Below are 21,073 nucleotides of genomic sequence, written 5' to 3' on the forward strand. Positions count from 1 at the left end.
TGGTGCAAATTCCAGTTATTGGAAACCTCGTGTATGCTTCAATAAGTTCCAGATACCCCTGTAAATCTTAGTCATGCATCTTTACAATCAGCTTAGAATTATTCAGCTAAGGGGTAAGCAAATCAAATGAAAGCAATCATACAATGAACACATATCTGCTGATAATTTCCAATAGTAGCAAACAGTCTCTCTTATCATAATGCTTTCCATGGAAAATATTCAAGTATTCCTTGGTGAAAGGTAAGACTAATTATTATTATTATTATTATTATTATTATTATTAAATTATTATTTGAGTTATGAAAAACTACTTCTACCATATAGCAGTCTGTTATGACTTACACGTATTATTATGAAATTATTATGGAAAACTACTTCTACCATATAACAGTCTGTTAATGTTTGGATAATTAGTCAGTTTCCAAAGAACTTTCTGCTTAACTGAGAGTTACTGCTTTTTAAAAATTTAATGGATAACATACTATTGCCATGGCAAAAGATGTGAAAAGTAACTTGCACAAATAGAATTTCTGTTCACTGAAATTCAATTTACCACACATTTGAAAAATGAAATAGTATTTGATGAATAATCCAATTTAATTATTTTTTTAAAAATCACTTTTTAAAACAATGTTTTGCACACATGTTACTAAATAGTCATAAGTTACAGTCAATACTCAACATGTTACAGACTTAGGCAAACATGTACATACTTATACACTGTGATCATACCAGTTTTAGTCAACTAAAATTTGATGGCTAAGATGTATTAAATGTTTGGACAAGCTTTAGCTTTCCTCTGAACCCTGGACAAAGAAACAGAAACTAGATCCGCATTAGGGCTTTCGTTCTGACAACATAGCTCTTGCTCTCAACACTCTTCTCAAGCTATCATCTTAAAATTACAATAAAATAATATTGGTAAATGACAAAGCTATGAGTTATATGACACTGAGAAAACACTAAAAATTTATAATGAGAGTCGCAAATCTAGGGTCCCTGAGTACAGTGGTAAGTCCCATAAAGTAAATCAACTTTAAAAAAACACCAGAAGTCATTATTTCCAAGTGAGACCTGTATGCTTCAAAAAGACTGCCTTGGGAGGCTACAATATTTACTCCAACAACGCTGTCGTGCCTACAATATTTGTAAGATTCCTTTTTGGAAAATCCCTAACAACACCTTTAGTACATTCTACTAATTATCCTCAATAAATGGTAACGAAGCTTCAAACATGGAAGGTGGACTTGAATTTTTGAAGCAATTAAGGAGTCACACGGGCCCTGCTATAGAGAATATGATGACTCATCAAGCAGAGTAACAGAACTTGGTCAAAAACGAGATGTAAACATAAAGCAATGACAATTTTCTTGTGAGGCAACCCGGGAAAGGTAAAGCCTCCCAAAGAGACTGCTCTGAACACATTTCTTGTTGGAAGTCCATGTAAATCAACTTTATAATTAAGTATCTATCATTCAATCTAACTCTCTCATTTTACCAATGTGAAAACTAAATTTCTAGGAGGTGAAAGAAATTGATCCAAATCACCTATTTAGAGCCAAACTAAGGATAAAAAGTCAGGTCTCCTAATTCCTAGTTCAATATTCTTTCCCAGAAACTACAATGCCTACGCTTCATAGTTTAAGAGGAAAGTAGAATTGCCTTTAAAATCCATTATGAGTTTTAGTTTTAAATTCACATTAACAGTTAGGAATCTCAAAAATTCTGTAAGACTATGCAATTCGATTTTAAAACACACACATTTAAGAATGCCAATTCCAACTGCTATACAGAGCAGGCAGGCACAAGCTGCAGAAAAATCAACTCAGGATGGACAACACTGTAGTTCATGTTCAAAGTAGTCAGGCCCTAACTAAATCTAGCTTGGCAAAGCCAAACTTCTTACAACTCAATCAAAATGCATGAATGTGCTTTCATTCTTATGCAGACATTTAGAGAATTGTAAATCACTGTCGTCATTACTGCTGCACGTCCTTTATCGAGCATTTACAATTCCAGACAGTGCAGGGTACTTCCAGGACCTCACTCCATCCTCACAAAGACCCTATGAGTTAGGCACTGTTTTATCCCGGTGCGAAAAATAAGGCAACGGACATCCACAACGGTTACATAACTTAACCAGAGGCACAAAGTCTGACAGACTGTACTTACCAACAATGGCTATGAAAATATCTCCTCATCCACATGTTCTTTTTCTCCTTAGAATAAGCATTTTGTTCCAGACCGGTTTTAATTTCCAGACAAATGGCGGTGGTAGGACAGACTTCCCACACGCCCCGTACCCAGTTTCCCATTACTAACATCTTACATTAGTGTGGTACATCTGTCCCGATTCATGAATCGGTATTAATACATTTTTACTAACTAAAGTCTCTACTTCATTTAAATTTCCTCAGTGTTCCTGTAATGTCCTTCTTTTATTCCAGGACACCACCTTCCATTTAGTCATCATGTCCGCTAGGCTCCTCTGGGCTCTAACAGGTTTTCAGCCTTTCCTCGTTTTTGACAATCTAGGAAATTAAAAAACTGAGACCCCAGATGTATCTTTCTCCAGAGAAGGTGCTTTTTAACAACTCTCCTAAACAATTCCCTATAATCCAAACTGCTTGTCCTTAGAATTTTTAAAAGGTCTGTGTTGGTCAGTGCAGTGGGCCTGAATTGGCAGACCAATCACATTTGGAAAGTAGATCCCACAGTTATACTTTCTTTCCCGGTAACGGCACTAATACACAGTATACTCAAAAAACTATGTAAGTGAGCTGTCATGGTGTATAAGACCATATGACTCCAAAATATAAGTAACAACATTCCCAGTGACAGGACCGAGCGAACAATGTAACGTCTCCTGAAGTAGCCATACTTGCTTTCCACACTGCTATGGAAAAACATCAACTAGAGAATTTTTTTAAATATTCAGATAATTCCTATTTGCTTTCATTTAATGGCAGGAGTGTTTACAAAATATAATTAAATTTATTATACACATTTTAGGATTAAGTTGTAGCCAGTGCTAATTATAACATGCTTGGGGGAAAATTGAACCTACACTGATTAAAATTCTATTTATAAAGGAAAAATCTAAACCACAGAAACAATGCTTAGTTTAGAACAAGAACATGTACATAACTGCCAAACGTAATCAATCCCTGTTTAGATGTCTCTCTGAAACACTGTAATTACAAAAACACAAAATGAATTTTTAAGTGTTTCAAAATGAAATAGTCCTTGCATGATTTTCAAGGCTTATAATTACTTTCCTGAAAAGGTAAATACTCCAAGTTTCAACTGAATATAATATTAGCTCTAGAAGTTAACAGACTGAACATTGGATTTTACTCTAAAATAGGCCAATGCTAACTTCCCTGCAGCCATTTATGGACAATGCAAACCCCCAAGCTAACTGAATGGGCTTTTAAGGCTCCTCGCATATGTCAGGTTCCATTTCTATCCAACAGAGAAATGTGTAAGGACCCATGAAGTCTCTCATTTCCCATTCCCTCTTCAATCAACTACATTCCGGCTCATTTTACTTCCTCTGTTGGCAGCATCCCCTATGAATGGCCACGTTTTCCTTGAAATGCTAGCCTCTCCTGGCTCTTGTGACACCACTCTCCAGATTTTCTTCCGACCTCACTGATCCCTCTCTCATGATCTCTTTGGTTGGCTCCTCCTCCACGACTCAACTTCTAACTACTGGGGCTTCCTACCACTCAGACATTGGTTGTCTTCTTTCAATCTTTCCCTCCTCCCTCCTTCCTCTGTGTTACCCTTATGCTGACCCTTCCAAAATGTATCTCTAACACAATCCTCTCCTCTGAGCGCCAGACTCACAGATTCAGCTGATTACCTGATACCTGAGTGTCTAATAAATAGTTCTATCAAACCGAACATATCTAGAAAAAACCCCAGGATTATTCCTCCCCTTCTCTACCCCCACGCAGACCTTGTTTTTTTTCCCCTCTCTGTAAAAGGTATCTGCAGCTACCCAGATTCTCTACCAAGAAACCTAGGAAGCATCTTTCATGCTTTTCTTTCCCTCACTCCAAAAATTCAATAAAAACAGCAAGAGACCTGTCAACTTTATCTCCAAAATATGTCCTACATCCATTTTCCATCAACTCCAATACCCATCAGCTAATCCAAGTCATCTTCTTCTTCTGCCTGGACCTCCTCTCTGTCACTCTTGGCCAACCGCACCCCCACCCACCCACCACCAGTCCTTTCTCCATACTGTGGCCAAAAAAAAGAAATCCTAAAACGTGAACTGATTATATCATTTCCATTTAAGACCTTTATTGGCTTTCCATTGAGTCTAAAGTAAAACCCAAATCCCCACCCAAATCTACGTGTCTTACATGAATTAGCTCCTACCTATCTTTCCAAGTGTATCATCTCCCACTCTTCCCTCCACCTACGTGCCAACCACTCTCTTCCGCCAGGTTCTCCAACAGGCCACTTCCTGCCTGGGGGCTTTGTGCAAATTGTCCAGGCTGCCTAGAATGGTCTTCTCAGACTTTTTGCTTAACTACTGCCTTCCTTTCTTCCTTTTAGCTGTCAGCTTTCACTGTGGCTGACCACTGATTAAAGCAAGTTGCCCTAGTAGTTCTGTCTGCCTCAATCCTGACTGCTTCCTTTATGGCCCTCATTACAACTTGCAATTATTGTATTCATTCGTCTGTTTTCTTGTTTTCAGCTTGCCACTCCCTCAAGCATGTTGTTAGTTCTAGAGGTCTATGGTTGTGAGGACCATGTTGATATTCTTCATTATAATATCCTCAGCATAAGACCCAGCACAGTTGGAAAGAGCTCAATTACTATAATACTTGTTGAATGGCTTAACATAAAAAAGGAAGAAAGTCAAATAAATTGCTACTACCATTTTATATTTTTTCAGGAATTCAAAAGTAGTTTTACATTCATAGAGCATTTTCTAGTTGCCAATGTGTTTTCAAATGTTTGCCTCAACTGAAATACAGAAAGCAGGTATTATTTCCATTTTATAGATACAATCATTAAAGCTCAGAGAGGTCAATGAATTGCCTAAAACAAAACAGTTTGTCAGGGGTATAGCTGAGGTTTAGACCTAATTCTCCTGGCTCCCAATCCAGTCAGTCTTTGTTTCTTTTACTTTTTTCCATTTTGTGTTTTGTTTTGGTGCATACTTTCAGCCTTTTTCCAGCTGAAGCATACAATAAAATATACAAATCCTAAGTGTATGTAGCTTGATGAATTTTTACAAAGTGAGTATACTCAGATCAAAATAGAATATTATTTGCAACCAGAAGCCTCTTTCATTCATGCTCCCTCCCAATCATTAACTACCCCCCGTGGTAACCACTGATCTGACTCCTAGGACCATAATTACATCTTACCTGTTTTTTAACTTTATCTAAATGGAATCAACAAGTATATACTCTTCTGCTTCTGGTTTAATCCAAAATTATGTTTGCGAGATTCATCCATAGTAATAAGTGTGGCGATGGTTCATCCTTTTTCATCACTGTATGGTATTTCATTATATAAATATACCAAAATTTATCATTCTGTTAGATATTTGAATATTCTAGGTTTTACCTATGTAAATAATGTGTTATGAACATTCCTATTTTGTAGTTGAAGAAGCTAAGGTCCAGAAGGGAGAAATGACTTAATCAAAGACACAGCAACTGGACAACCCAACTAGATCCCGGAAGGTCTGATTTTCCCTTTACTATGTGTCATATCAGCAGTCAAAAGTTCATCTAAATCTTAAAGAATTTTTTTAATGCTTGCATAACACAAAATCAAGTCTTCAGTAACAAACATTACGCTAAATTATTACTGTAGTTTCTGGTTACCAAAGTTACTTCATTAAAACTTTTAAAATTAATGTTACCCGCCTCTAACTTATGGCATTCAATGAAATTACAATGTTTGGAGTAGAAATAATTTCCTTTCATACACATCACTGTTCCACAGAGGTTTATTTAATTTAGTCAAATACAAATTTGGTTCCCAGATTAGAAATGTCCCAAGCTGGAAATTCTATCAAAACATGGACAGCGACAACAGTCCCAAATCACGAGCAGGTAGTGTTCTGAAACTGTGCCCTTCAGTCAGCTGTTTGGAATTCAGAAGCATTTTCTCACAGCAATGATATGACACATAGTGATCAGGTTTTCAGGGTAGCCTACAAAAGCCAACTTCACTCAAATGTACCTGAAAATAACACCACTAATAACAACAGTCTTTAACCACTATGAATACACACCTAACTTGGAATAATGATTTATAAAACTGTATCTGAACACCCCAATCTCTTGTATTAACTCTCATAAACTGTGGGAGACACATTCCAATCTCTGTCTTTTCTTCCAAATACCTCTGTGACCCGTTTGTGCCTATTTTTTTATCCTTCCCCAGCACTCTTCACTTTATGTTCCCAGATCCTGAGCCACAGAATTCAGACCACAACTTTTCCCATAATTCCTATCCCTTAAATAACCCTTTGATATTTTCTCTGCAAGAAAAACCTTTGAGAGGACAAAGAAATAGAAAAAACAAATGCGGGGGGGCAGTCCACAAAAATCTCAAGAAAGTCTAAAAAGTAGTTATCTGTTTTCACCGAAAGGCACATGGAGTCACCTGGGATTTTTCTAAGCTCCTACTTTGATTGAAATATTCTTCTCTAGAGTCTTGCTTAATCCATCTAGACTTTGAAATCCTAGGCTGAGCACTTCTGAGTGTCTCTCCTTCCATTAGAAATGTTTCCTGTTTTGTTTCTTTTCACATTCTCTCTCATTTCTCACTTAGAACCTAAAAGGAAAGATAAAGAAACGGGCATGTTGATAATATCAAGTCTTTAGGAACACAAAGGACTGAAATAAGAGAGAGATGGAGCCTAAGGAGTAGTCAAACTATTAAGGTCACCATTAATATGTAACTTTCTATATACAAGTTAGGAACTATATACAAATGCTTTGGAGCAAAGAAATGGTTTCATAAGTAAACACCAGACAAGTTTCCAGAAATGAAAAAAAAAAAATCTACCTTATATATCATAACATTCCTTTATTCTTATGGTCAGCCTTATCTTTCCAATAATTAGACTGAAGATGTACTATATTGTCTCTGTACAACTAACACCTGAGTACATCACAAATAAGGAGAACCCAGGGGATTCAAAAGCCATCTCCCAAGCTAATGAAATTAACTCACCAACAAATGGAGAAATCAATTTCTACTTAATCTAATTGGTGATGAAAAGCAGAGGACAAGAACTATACTAGACTTAAAATCCAATGACGATGGTAAATCACTCTGAAAGCTGAAAGAAACCTAAAAGTCACAAATGCCTTCAAAGAATTCTTAAACACAGAAATGTGCAGAAGATACTCTAAACTTTAAAAAATGAATGTTTTACAGAAAGTAAACTAAGAAGGTAAGACTGTATCATTCTGTCAAATAAGTCTTTAAAGTAAATACTTTATGGGCCAAAAATTTTTAATGGATGAAAAAATTTTAGGTAAAAATTATTAAACTATTCCGTCTGTGATGTAAGCTCACAAGAAACCACACACTTAAGTGCAGTTATGTAAAAATAATGTATCCAAAAGTAATTAGCTTGATACAATTAAATACCCCATCAGAGAGCTGCCAATCTGTAAACAATTAAAAATTACCTTAATTTACCCACTATTACTTGATATAAACTGGTCCTGGTTCCACCACTTACTGTATAACTTTGGGCAAATTATTTAACCCCTCTAGGTCTCAATTTCTGGACTAGAGAGATAGAACTAAAGATGGTACCTACCGCTTGATTGCTGTGAAGATTAAATGACACAAAGGTAAACTGTTCTGAGCAGCTCCAAAACAGAATAAATGTTCTGTAAAGGTTAGTTAGCTACTGTTGTTTTCTCCAAACTGATGCATACAAAAAGCACTCGAAGTCACACCTATGACTTAACACTTTCTTTGAAATCTTCACATCCCTCAGACTGATGACTGATGGCTCATCTGTATCTAGAACCTTGAAGCTGAAAGAGATTTTAGAAGTTATCTGGAACAATTACACTTAATTCAACAATAAGACTTCATAAGAGATTATCAAATCTTTGCTTAAACATTTCCAGGGACAGAAACTTGGCATCTCAACAAGGCATACAGGAACAGTTCTAATTACCAGAATGTTCCTTTTGAACATTGCATTGTACTGATTACTGACTCTCATAAACTTCTTATCTGAAAGGCTGAATTCACTAGAGGGCATCACAATATTAGGAGAAATTATCTATCAGAAATTATCATGAAAAGGAAACAATCATTCAACATTTATTCTGGATAATAGAGAATATTGCATCCAGTGGTATAAAACATGCATGTTAATTTAAAAATTATTCTCTTTAAACATACATTGAAATGTTCGAAACGAATTAAAAGGAAGTTAGGTTATAAAATCATAATACATCCATGTATTATGAAAAATACATGGTAAGTAAAAGGTAAGTGATTCAGATTATCATCAATCCTGGGTTCTTTCCAACCCCACAATAAGGTATCACAGTAATTGTATGCGACTTTAGTGATTACATATTTATAAAGGTAAACTGCTTATTATTGCTCCTTGCAGCCTGACTCCAAGTCAGCACCAGCTTTCCGTAAGAAGACTCAGTGCCAAAGAGTTATCTGTGTGTAACTAATTATTTAAATGATCTAAAACAAAATTATTTTAAAATGTCCACATTCATTAACAAAGTAATGATACAACTGTAAAGGTTCATCAGGCTCCAAGAGGGTCCAGAAGAACTGTACCCAAAGATCTTCTAACTCCCACTTGTTGTAATTCATAGTAACGTGTAGAGGAAAAAACATGGAAAACTGGGCACTGTTTACAGCACATCCTTCAACCGCACCACATTCCAACTCTATGTGAAACTGTACAACTCTGTAAGTTGTAGGTAACTGACAGATATGCAGGTTCTATTCTGTCAGATAGAGAACTTAATTGATTTCCCTCTCTCTCCCACAAACCACTTTGTCTCCATTTGCTATCCATTTCAACATTCTTTTAATTCATATAAATTTGTGGGGTTTTATTTTTTTACCTTTCCTTTGAACCAGTTATACCATTTGCCTGATTCCCCCACTGACTATGAATTAAATAAAATCCTTAAAGCCTGTTAATTTTTATATCTATGTCATTATCACTTACACACAAACATACTAGTCAACTTTTACTACCGGTAAGACATTGTTCAGTACTTAGATGTTGTTCAGTACTTAGATTATCAACAACAACAAAAATACTCCAAACTCTGACTATGAATTGGACTGGAAGGGTCCATCTCTTCATGTAAATCAAAAAACAGACCTTTGGCTTTTGTAAAATTAATCCCTTCTGAATTTCCGTGCCATGACCGAAGCAATGAGCACTAGATAAAGCAAGAAATGGCAAGAACGAGCTGTTGCTCACTTATCTCCACTATCCACTTCATGGTCCCCTTTAAAAGGTTAAAACAACTGAGAACAATGGTCAATCCAAAAGCGGAATTCATGTCAGAAGACAAAAAAAAAGAAATGAATTTGGTAGTTTGCTCTATAAAAGGTTCTCAAAGTTTGCCATCACTTTGAATACATCCACGTTCATCTACCCATCCATAAAATTAGGTATATTTTTATGTCACTTCAGAAGAAATCAACACAAAAGTCTTTGTTTAGTTTCATAAATTATCAAGAACGTAAGTAGAGAATTATAAAGGAAGCAAAGGGATTAGAAACAGATTGATAACAAAGTCAAGAAAGATGTTCCAGATGCAAGTGACCCAAATTGGGAAAACGGGGTGGCTTCTAAGCCCACCAGGTTCTTCTCCATCTACCTGCTCTTTATCCCAAAGACATAAACTAAATTAAACTAAACTACTAAACTGAAATAAAAAGGATCATAGATTTCAATTCCTTTTCTAAGAGGCACATTGTGATGTCTAATTTTATATGTCAATTCGAGTAGCCAGGGAGTACCCAGACTACACGTTAATCCTGGATATATCTGTGAAGGTATTTCAGGAGGAGATTAGCCCTTGATTGGTGGACTCAAAAAACTGCCCTTTCCAATGTGGTTGGCACCATCAAGTCTCTGGAGGGTCTGAACCAAACAAAAGGCAGAAGAAGAATTTACCCCTTTTCTCCTACCTCACGGAGCTGGGTGAAACATCTTATCTTCTCTGGCTCTTGAACTGGTATTTACACTATGGGGTCCCCTGGTCCTCAGCCCTTGGAACTCAGACTGAATTACACCACTGGCTTTCCTGAATCTCAATCTTGCAGACATGGGACTTCTCAAACTTCTAATCACATGAGGCAATTTTTCATAATAAATCACTATCTTTCCCTCTCATGCTCTCCCTCTCTCTCTCCCTCTGCCTGTGTGTGTGTGTGTGTGTGTGTGTGTATACATATATATATATATATACACTCATATACACATATACAACATATATACATATATATGTATATATTAAATATATACAAACATATATTAAGCATATATTAAATACATACACATATATGTATATATTAAAAATAGAAAGATAGGGGCGGCCCATTGGCTCAGTTGGTTAGAGCGCAGTGCTCACAACACCAAGGTCACCGGTTCAATTCCTACACGGGCCAGTGAGCTGCGCCCTCCACAACTAGATTGAAAACAACGACCTGACTTGGAGCTGATAGGTCCTGAAATAACACACTGTTCCCCAATAGAATTTATTTTTTTAAAAAAGAAATATATATAAATATATTTAAAGAAATATATATATATATCCTACTGGTTCTGCTTCTATGGCGACTCCTAATACACACACACACTCACACACCCTGCCCTTGCTCAGAACTGTCACATATGTAGATAGATAGATAGATGTATATGTATTTTATATATATGCATGTATTATGTATAAATAAAATGAATTGTATAAACATACGTGTGTGTATGTGTGTATATGATACATATATTATGAATTAACAATCAGAACTATCCAGTCCAGGCAAATTATTTTCCAAGAAGAAACACCTGCTCTGCACTGACTGGTGAGGCCATGGACATATCAACTATATTCAGAGACAGCAAATCATTTCACTATTTTTTGAACACCAGAGAGAATGCTGAGAAAGGCATAATTATAATTTGTTTAATGCAAAAATAGTTTTAGGCAACACAGTAATCCACAGCTAATCTCTTTTCCTCCTCATCTCTCTGACTTAAAAGTTTCATTTAATGCATTAGCTAAATATGGTACAAAAGATTCTATTACAAGATTGGGGAGTGCTGGGAGGGAAGCTGGCAAGGCTTAAAGAAGCAAAATTATTCTAATAGGGTTCTTGGGTTGTTTCCCAAAAATATTTAGGAACACTAAAAATATCAGAAATGAGTATGAAAGGATATAGTATCCTGCCTCTCTGCAAAAAATATCTTGCATAAAACCTGTCATTAAAATCCCTATAAAGAACACAAAATGCAAGAACAATGTGCATTCTAACTCTAGGGCCACTTGCATTTTTATAAGAAAATAGGTTTCCATCTTTCTGAGTAACTTTCGATGCAGCCATTGGTCCATGACCTTCCTCCTGTGTAGACTTCAGAAAAAGAAACTGGTATTTATAATATAAACATTTCTTTCAAATCAAAAAAGGAATTAACATATGAAGAAGTTTTTTAATTTTGAAAGGCTCAATCTGGGCAAACTTTGTTTTTTCAAAAGCCAATAATAAAAAGTGAAGCCTTAAAAGCAGATGTAACTGTCAACTGCAACAGTTCAAAGAGGTTGGAAGACCCTGTCTCCTTTTTTCCCCTTCTCTATAAATGCTTTCTATATATTGACTACGTAAGCACTAAGCACAAAAATTATTACCATGTAAAATTTTCTTCTGTTCTCAATTTTGAGACAACTTCCCATAAACTGGCAAAAATTTTTAACTTCTATAATTTAGAACACCCTTTGGTCGGCTCAGTGACACATAAAAGGGTAACACCTCATTTTTAAGTAAAATTGGCATTAACCAACATGATCACCCAGATGTATCACCTCGGTTGGCCCTGAAAAGCTTTTGGCTCATTTCAAACAACTCTAGCTTCAAAAAACAAAGATTTAGCACAAGTTCTGTCAGTTAAAACAATATGCTGCAGCTTTTGAAGCCATGTTTTGAGACAGGGAGTAGTCCCTGCCTTCAGAAAGGTTCCCTCCAGATAAACTGAGGAATTCATTGCCATCAACACCACCTTTCAATGTATGCCCAACAACCTCCTCCATTTCTTTTACTCATAGGCTTCCGGCCTCGAAGGGTCCTCTCCCCAGCCATGACAATTATAGACATCCTACTATCTCTTTAAGACCTAGCTCAAAATATACCAGCTCCACGAAGCTGTCCCTCTTTAGAACTCCAGAAGCATTTCAATTTCTGTACAGCTCACTAGGTCAGAATGTGCTATTTTTATACTGACATTCTTTTAATATATTCTGTCTTCCCAATTATAATTTATAAGGAACTGGAAGATATATCTTCCATCGCCAATGCAGCTCACTGGAGATACACATTGAGTGGCCCATCCAAGAAACACAATAGGAGTTTGTTTTCTTCTATATCAAGATTGGGACAGATAATTAGTTTGGGCCTGATGGGCTATGGTGAGTCTTGAAAGGCTACCTAAGGAATGTGGATTTTATCCTGCAGTAATGGAGAATTGAAAGTTCTTGAGCCCAAAAGTGATATGATAAAAGTGTATTTTAGAAAAAGCAGTCCTTGGTCCACAGCTGCCAGATTAGAAGATAGGGGTGGGGGTGGGTAACATCTAGGGCAAAGAAGGCCAACGACTCAGCATAAAGGGTTAAATAATAACTGGGCTCTCCAACGCTCTAGCTCTGTGACTCCGGGTAAATTATACGTCTTCCTAAAAGCTTCCTCTTCTTTATTTATAAAACAAGGATGATAAAACCAGAACCTACCTAGCTGTAGTGAGTTATTACATCAAATATCACAATGCCTGACAAAGGGTACTGAGCACAGTGCATCCTGACACCAGTTCTCTCACACCAACGGGGTGTCCTACAGTTCAATTCTGACAGTCACTACCTGGAGTTAGCATCACTTCCCACAAGTTAAAGGGCAAGATGCCCAACAAGACTGCCCTTGCTTCAGATGTCCCCAAGCTATCAGAACTTCTGTCCAACTGGCTACAAATTCAAGGGTTCTCACAACCCTCCTTCATGTGCAATAATTTGCTAGAATGACTCACAGAACTCATTGAAAACAGTATACTTAAATGATTACAGTTTTATTATAAAAGATATAACTCAAAACCAGCCAAGTGGAAGACATGTGCAGAACAAGTACCAGGGAGAGAGGATAGGGGATTCAGAGCTTCCACGCCCTCTCCGAGAAATTCAGACGTCATGCTCCCAGCACATCAATGTATTCACCAACCCAGAAACTCCAGCGCCCGGAATTTATACAAGGAGTTTCATTCATTTCATAGGCATGATTAATTAAATCACTGGTCATTTGATGGAACTCAATCTCCAGTCCCTCTTGTCACCTGAGAGATAAGGGAGTAGTAAGATTCCAACCCTCTAATGGAGAGCTAAGTCTTTCTGGTGTGGCTAGCTGGCCCCACCCTGAGTTACTTCAGTAGCAGAAACTCAAGAATGGTTTAAAGGGCTCATTACGAGTAACAAAAGATTCTCCTACCACGCAGGAAGTTCCAAGGGCTTCCAAAGCTCTGTGTCTGGAGCCAGGGTCAATGACCAGATATATTTTTATTATATACATACACAATAAATGGAAGTGGTTATTCTAGAAACCAAGTATTAGGTTGGTGCAAAAGTAATTGTGGTTTTTGTAATTGTTTTTAACCTTTTAAACTGCAATTACTTTTGCACCAATCTAATAGTATGCAATCAAAATAATGCAAGCATAAAAATGAAGAGAAAAAACATCAAAAGCATCACAAAAGAAGAAATAGGCAAAGGGGAGAGGGGTGTCAAACTGAGTATGAAGGTTCAAGCCTAGATGACTAAACAAAGAAACACATATCCAGGCAGAAAATGAAGATGGGATTGAGAATGAATTTAGTATTAATCCAGTTGAGACTGAAAGCAACAGCCAGGAATTTCAAATGGACACTGGCCAGATAGGATGGAGAAATGAGCCTAGAGGTGGGAAAGGACATGGCGAAAATCAGTTGTCAGGGTCATCCACATAGATAAGATGCCCCGCCCCCCCAAAAAAGCCCTCACTACTCAAAGGAGGATACCAGCCAATGGTGTCACATAAGTATCTATCTGAGTGGAATAAAAATTCATTATTGCATACAACATCAAATGTAAGTCTAAGGGCTGAACTCTAGAACATACTCCATTTAATATTTTGGATTCTAAACAAAATGATACTTCATTTTTAACATAAAGATTCAGGAAGAATCACATGACCAAATGCCAAACAGAAATGCCAGGTTTTGTTTTTTTCACAGAAATGTACCATTTTATTTTCTATCAACAGGAAACTTATAATGCATCTCCCTAACAGAAATGTTTATTTTTCAAAGAAAAGTTTACCTAACAACCATAGAACATTTCAACAACACAACATAAACAGAACAACTGTGTACGATCAATTCACAAAGCTTCCTGTTCAGATTCATGAAACAGGATAAACACTTCAAGCACAGAAACCTCTACAGAGACTCACTCAAAGCTTTTAGAAAGTACATTCAATAACTAGGAACTGCCTTGTTAATTGTCCATGGTTCAGAAGCCTCACAATTTCTTGTCCCCACAATGCACACGTCATCTCATCCTTTTGTTGCTAGCTTCCCAGAAAAGCCCCAGCTGTCTTTCGGCAAGTGAAGGTGACAAATGGGAGACGAGAGGGAAAGCAGAGTTTGGGGACAACATACTGGGCTAGTCAGATGACTGACGCGTTAAAAGGCTGTAACGAGCCATGGAACTGAGACATTCAGGTACTGACTGGATTCATTAACAGGCTTATTAACTCAGGAAGCCAGGAGGATGGTGACGATCACAGAGCTAAGGACGGGAATGACAGAAGAGTGCAGTGAGAGCCCAGTGTGTGCCGCATCCATCCATCCATCATTCCATCATCCCCATTCCCATTCCACCACCACCCCTCCCCGCCATCACTCCAGGGGGAGAGGGAGGCAGCAATGTGAAAACTGGCCGGGTCCTTGGCACCTCAGCTTTTCCCTAACAGCAATACCACTAACCAGAATGTGGACTGCGCAGGCAAAATGGAGGCTGGCTCTGGCTCCAGAAGGAATACAGGGCAGTCCCCTCGCCACACTACAGGAACTCAAAGACCTTCCTATTGAAAGAAAGCAGGCATGACACTCTCCCTACTTCCTGGACTCTGGTTCTAAAGACAAATTACAGAGACCATTTTGTTTTGTATCAAACTTTAAAACACGTATGAGGCAAACTGCTGCCTTTGTTTATAGTAGTACCTAATTTTGTTACACCAAAATGAATGTAAAACCAGTTACAACTATAGTTGTCTACCTACGTGTAAACTCCCTGCTCACCTGGTAGACATTTTCTGTTGAGGCTGATTTTCATTATTCTACGCAACAGGCACTGAGGCCGCCCTTGGCTTGAACCATTCCCCGACTGGCTCCAATTACATAACCCACAGAAGGCCAGGGTCTGCCCCAGATCACTGCTACCTTCTGAGGAGCTTCAATTCTCAGCCTCTGAGGATCCTCTCTTCTAACTCAAGCAATACACCAATTCTATCCTGCTTCCATCCACCCTCACCCCTAACCCTTCCCCCCCAAAAAAAATTCTTAAGTAAAACATTTGTAAATAATGAGGAGCAGAGAGAATGGTCAATATAAACAGCAGATATCCTTGCGCCATCTTTCCTGCTCCTTTCTCTCCTTCAATCACCCCACGTCCCTACTCAACCAAAAACTGCCCTTGACACTCCAAATGCTTATCCCTAGGTTCCGCCAAACTCAGCCCTTTCCAGTCCCTCCTCCCCAGTGCGCATGCCCCCATCTACCAAGGTGCTGAGCTCAAAAGCCTTCCATCTATTAGGATCCACCCTCCAAATGTTGTAAGGCAAAATGATAATTCTGTTACCCTGTTAAGCCATATTTCCAACCCCAATGCTTCTTCCGAGTACAAAGGCAGGCAGAGCAGGGTCTTCTCAATCAATGTTTACTGAATTGAATTACCGTGTTTCCCCGAAAATAAGACCTAACTGGAAAATAAGCCCTAGCGTGATTTTTCAGGAGGACATCCCCTGAACGTGAGCCCTAATGCGTCTTTTGGAGCACAAATTAATATAAGGCCCTGTCTTATTTTCGGGGAAACACGGTAGCAGGCTGCTGTTCTAACTAACTGCTCACCAGATCAAACCCTACATTTCCCTTCCTCGGAGCAGTAAGGTCACTTGCATGTTAAAAATATAAAATATAAAAATATATCTGGTCCTTCCTTCCAAAAGCAACAACAGTCAGTTTATCTCATTCCATTCCTTCCAGTTTTTGCCAGGGAAACTTTACGACATAACAACCAAATAAAAAGCCCCTTTTTTTTTTTAGAGAGATTAGGAAATTAAGTCTCGGGAGGGTAAAATTAGTTGCCCACAGTCTTCTAATAATAAAAAAAAAAGAGTTCTTAAGATGTATGAGGTACTGTGAGAAATGTTACTTCCAACATCTCTTTTAATCATCACAACCACAGCAGAAAAACAGCACTGTGACCTCTTTTTTCAGTGGGTAAACAGACTTAGGTTAAAAAATAAAATTCCCTGCTCCAAGTCATAATGACCGTTAATTGCCACATTGGGTTTCAAGCCCATCAGGCTAAATTCCGAGTTCAAGCTATTAAGATAATTTAAACAAACAAAAAGATGCCATTGTGTCTCCCATGCAAATATAAAATGAACACCTACCTATGATTTTACTTAACTCATTAATTATTATGGAACAAATAAGATGGTTCCAACTGGTTCAAAAGCAAATCCAAAGAGCACAAACACTGAGGCAACTGGAAATGGTGAAATGGATTTGCTTAACTGATCCAAAACTGGCTTCTTCCACAAAACAGGAAATCAATTGTACCTCCAACCAACAAAATTCATCTGCATGTCTAAGGACAAGAATTATTTGCATTGCTGTCATTTATTCACAACTTACAAAATTGTAAAATAAAGAACAATAAAAGCTGCAGACCCTATAGATTAGATCTCCAGGAAAAGTGCTCTAGACATCACCTAAATTACTGGATGAAGACATTTCCGGTACATTTCTAAGACTTTCACAAAGTCTCCTTACATTGTTCTTAACAACTATACACAATGCCTATTTCCTCATTTAGAAAAAAATCCACAGCTTCAAGATCTCTGACAACCACTAGAAAACTTCAGTTAGTCCCCGCTACAAAACTACTCTTTCACTAAGATAAATTTTTCTCTACCACATACTAAGCCACAAATTTAGGCTTACTATGAATTTATACATAAATGTAGAAATAAATTAATTCATTGGATGGTCAAGCTTCTTAAGAGATGTAAAACTAATAAGGGTTTGGTTTTACTGAACAAAATGACCCACAGAATTACTCTCTAGAGAAATAAAGACATAGTTAAACTGTCACTTCTAAGTAACTCACCCCAAATTAATTTTCTTCCATAAGAAAGTGTGAAAAATTAGTGAACAGCAACCTCATTTAAAAATGAAGTAGGGGGGTTGCCGGTTAGCTCAGCCGGTTAGAACGTGGTGTTGATAACACCAAGGTTGCCGGTTCGATCCCCACATGGGTCACTGTGAACTGCCACCCTTCTTAAAAGAAAATAAGTAAAAATAAATAAAATGAAGTAGGGGCGCCAGGACAGGGAGCTCTCAAACCCTATGACAACAGTAAAGCACAACAGGAAGAATTCTTTGTAACAGCCCTCCCAACTTCCTCTTCTCCTCTATAAAAGAGTTTCCTCTCCTTTATCTTAGCAGACTTGCAAGTGGCCCGCCAGGGTTACACGTTCCGGATTGCACTTCTTTGTTGTTCTCAAATAAACCCATTTTGCTGGAGAAATATCTGGCTAACTTTTTATTTAAGGTCAATCAACAAAACTAGTTGCAGTCCAATTTACACCTCCAGTAAACCGAGTATATGTGCTTTTCCCTACTGCTCCAGCTAAGTGCAACTAAAATTCCTGAACATTATATATAAAACAAACAAAAGAAGAGGTAGAGAGGAGGCAAACCAGCTAGGGACCTGGGGACCCATGGAACAACACAGTGGTGAATTCCCTGGGTTTTCCTTCTGCATCATATACCACATGGACAGGGAGCTGAAGAAGCCAGTAATCCAGAAAGGCTGAAGGGGACAGACAGAAAAAAAAAAAAAAAGAAGAAGAAAGGCCTTGGGCTTTCAAAGGGCCACGAAAAGAGCAGCGTAGCAAAACAGAAAATATTTATACAATAACCACTGAACTCCAGCAAAAAGCCACAGAAAACAAACTGTGGTCCACCCCAACCCAGGACAGCCAAGTCCAAGCAGGGAGCCTAATCTTTCCATCTCACCAGGCTGTGATGTTGGGTCTCAAAATGACTCCCCAACTCCCTACCTGCAGGGGTAATATCAAAGGCAGAACTTTCTTCCCTCTCAGGTGGTAGTTAAGACCCACCTCCCCTGCCACACAGTGTCTACGGAGACCCCCTGGGCAGCCTGCACTTCTACTCCCAGGACAGTAAACAGGCACCTCTTCTCATCCCCATGGGGATGGGATGAGATTAAGGCCTAGCAGAGATGAAGGACTTTCACCACCTCCCAGCGGTAACAAGACCGTTTTTATTGCCTTAAAAACAAATTCTGCATCCATTAGCAGTGATATCTCATCCTCTTCCCTCTCCCTTCCTTTGCCCTTCCTTGGCACCCACTGTAATAATCTACTCTGCCTTCTTGCATCAGCTAGAACTTCCAGTACTACACTAAGAATAAGAATGGGGAGACTGGACATCCTTTTCTTGTTCCCGATAATAGGAATGCATTATGCCGTATGCATTTTGTCTTTTATCATTAAGGATAATAATGTTCACTCTAGGTTTTTGATAGATACTCCCTATCTAACTGAGGTAGTTCCCCTTTATTTCTATTTTTTCCCCGAGAATTTTTCTTAGGAACAGGTATTGAAATTTACCAGATGGTTTTTCTGTATAGATTCATATCATATGAATATTTTTTCAATTTGTTAGTATTTGTGGATTACATTGATTGATTCCTGAATGTTGAACTAAACTTGCATCCCTGGATTAAATTCAACTTTTTGTCTATTGCTGAATTCTACTTGCTAATATGTTAAGAATTCATGGATTGGTCAATAGTTTCATGGCTGCTGGCCGGCCAGGGGGGGAAGTTTCAGCTCCTCTCTAGTCTGCTGATACTACCCTGCTTCCTTACTCTTTCCCACATGGCCTCCACGGCACCACAGACCAATCCATGAATCCTTAACATATTAGCAAATACAATACTAAGCAAGAAAAAGAACAAACTATTGATACATGCAATAACTTGGATGAATTTCCAGGGAATTGTGATAAATGAAAAAAGACAATCCCTTTAGGTAACACACTGTATGATTCCATATATATAACATTCTTGCAATAACAGAATTATAGAAATGGAGAACATATAGTCGGAGGTCAGGGAAGGGGGTGTACAGCTATCAAAGGACTATGCAAAGAATCCTTATGGCGAAACCGTTCTGTATCTTGGCAGTATTGATGTCAACATTCTGGCTGTAATATGTACTACAATTTTGCAAGATGTTACACTGCGGAAAACTGGACAAAGGGTACATGGGATCTCTTTGTATTCTTTCTTAGAACTGCTTGTGCCTCTACAATTATCTCAAAATAGAACCTAATTTTTTTAAAAACAGCAATCCCTAAACACTACTGTAAAACAAACCCACATAAACATCGAGTATTACTTTTTTCCAAAAGGTGGTAGGTAGTAGGGAAACATATACACCAAGACAGAAAGAGATTGATTCTAACTTTATGACTTTAAGTAAATAATCTAATCTCTTCACCTGCAAAACATAGCTTAACCAATACCATAAGCTCAAAAGATAACTCATGTTCTAAATTCCTGAAACCTGTAAATGTTACCTTATGTGGAAGAGGGAAAAAATTAAAAACCTTTGTAGATGTGATAAATTATTTTTGGAGGGGGGATTATCGTGGATTAACGGGGTGGGGGGTGTTCTAAATATAATCACCTATGTACTTTTAAGAGGGGGACGAAAGGAGATTTGACTGAAGACAAAAAGAAGAGAGACAATGTGACCACAGCCACAGGGACTGGAGTGATTTACCACAAACCGAGGAACGCAGGTACTCACCACAAACTGGGGCAGGCAAGGTGCAGATGCTCCCCTAGACCCTTTGGAGGTGGCAGAGCCCTCCAGCACTTTGATCTCAGCCCACTGATTCTTTTTTCTATTTTTCAGTTACAGTTGACATTCAGTATTATTTTACATTAGTTTCAGGTGTACAGTCTAGGGGTTAGACATCTATGTAATTTATGCAGTGACACCTCCCCATTAGTCTAATAACCACCTGGCACTCACTACACATAGTTGTTGCAACATTACTATCTTCTCTATGCTGTACTTTACATTACTTCCCCAGGACTATTTTGTTAACTACCGATTTGCATTTCTAAATCCCTTCCCCTTTTTCACCCAGCTCTTACCCTTCCCCCTCTGGCAACCATCAGTTTGTTCTCTGCATCTATGACTCTATTTCTGTTTTGTTTGTTCCTTTATTTTGTTCTTTAGATTCCACATATAAGTGAGATCATATGGTATTTGTCTTTCTCAGTCGGACTTATTTCACTTTAGCATAATACCCTCTAGGTCCATCCATGTTGGCGCATCAGCCCACTGAATCTGATTTTGGGCTTCCGGCCTCCACAACGGAAAAAAAAAAATTAATTTCTGGTGTATTAGGCCACCAAATTGGTGGTAATTTGTTACAGCAGTCACAAGAAACTAA

At 38.0% G+C, this 21,073-nt stretch overlaps 1 protein-coding gene across 6 annotated transcripts in view; it reads right to left on the minus strand.

Moving 5' to 3' along the window:
* Positions 1–21,073, minus strand: part of LCLAT1 (lysocardiolipin acyltransferase 1) — a 162,732-nt gene that overhangs the window by 134,556 nt on the left and 7,103 nt on the right. The window contains exon 1 of one of the 6 annotated variants that reach the window (XM_033124465.1): positions 20,419–20,438. The exons of 4 other annotated variants lie outside the window; for them this stretch is intronic. The gene's annotated coding sequence lies outside the window, so the exon portion shown is untranslated. Of the gene's footprint in view, positions 1–7,816; positions 7,837–20,418; positions 20,439–21,073 lie in introns of those variants that run through there. One more of the 6 variants, XM_033124464.1, reaches the window with a different exon arrangement.

The sequence above is a fragment of the Rhinolophus ferrumequinum genome, chromosome 13, assembly GCF_004115265.2.
Source record: "Rhinolophus ferrumequinum isolate MPI-CBG mRhiFer1 chromosome 13, mRhiFer1_v1.p, whole genome shotgun sequence".
In the NCBI taxonomy this organism is placed as follows: domain Eukaryota; kingdom Metazoa; phylum Chordata; class Mammalia; order Chiroptera; family Rhinolophidae; genus Rhinolophus; species Rhinolophus ferrumequinum.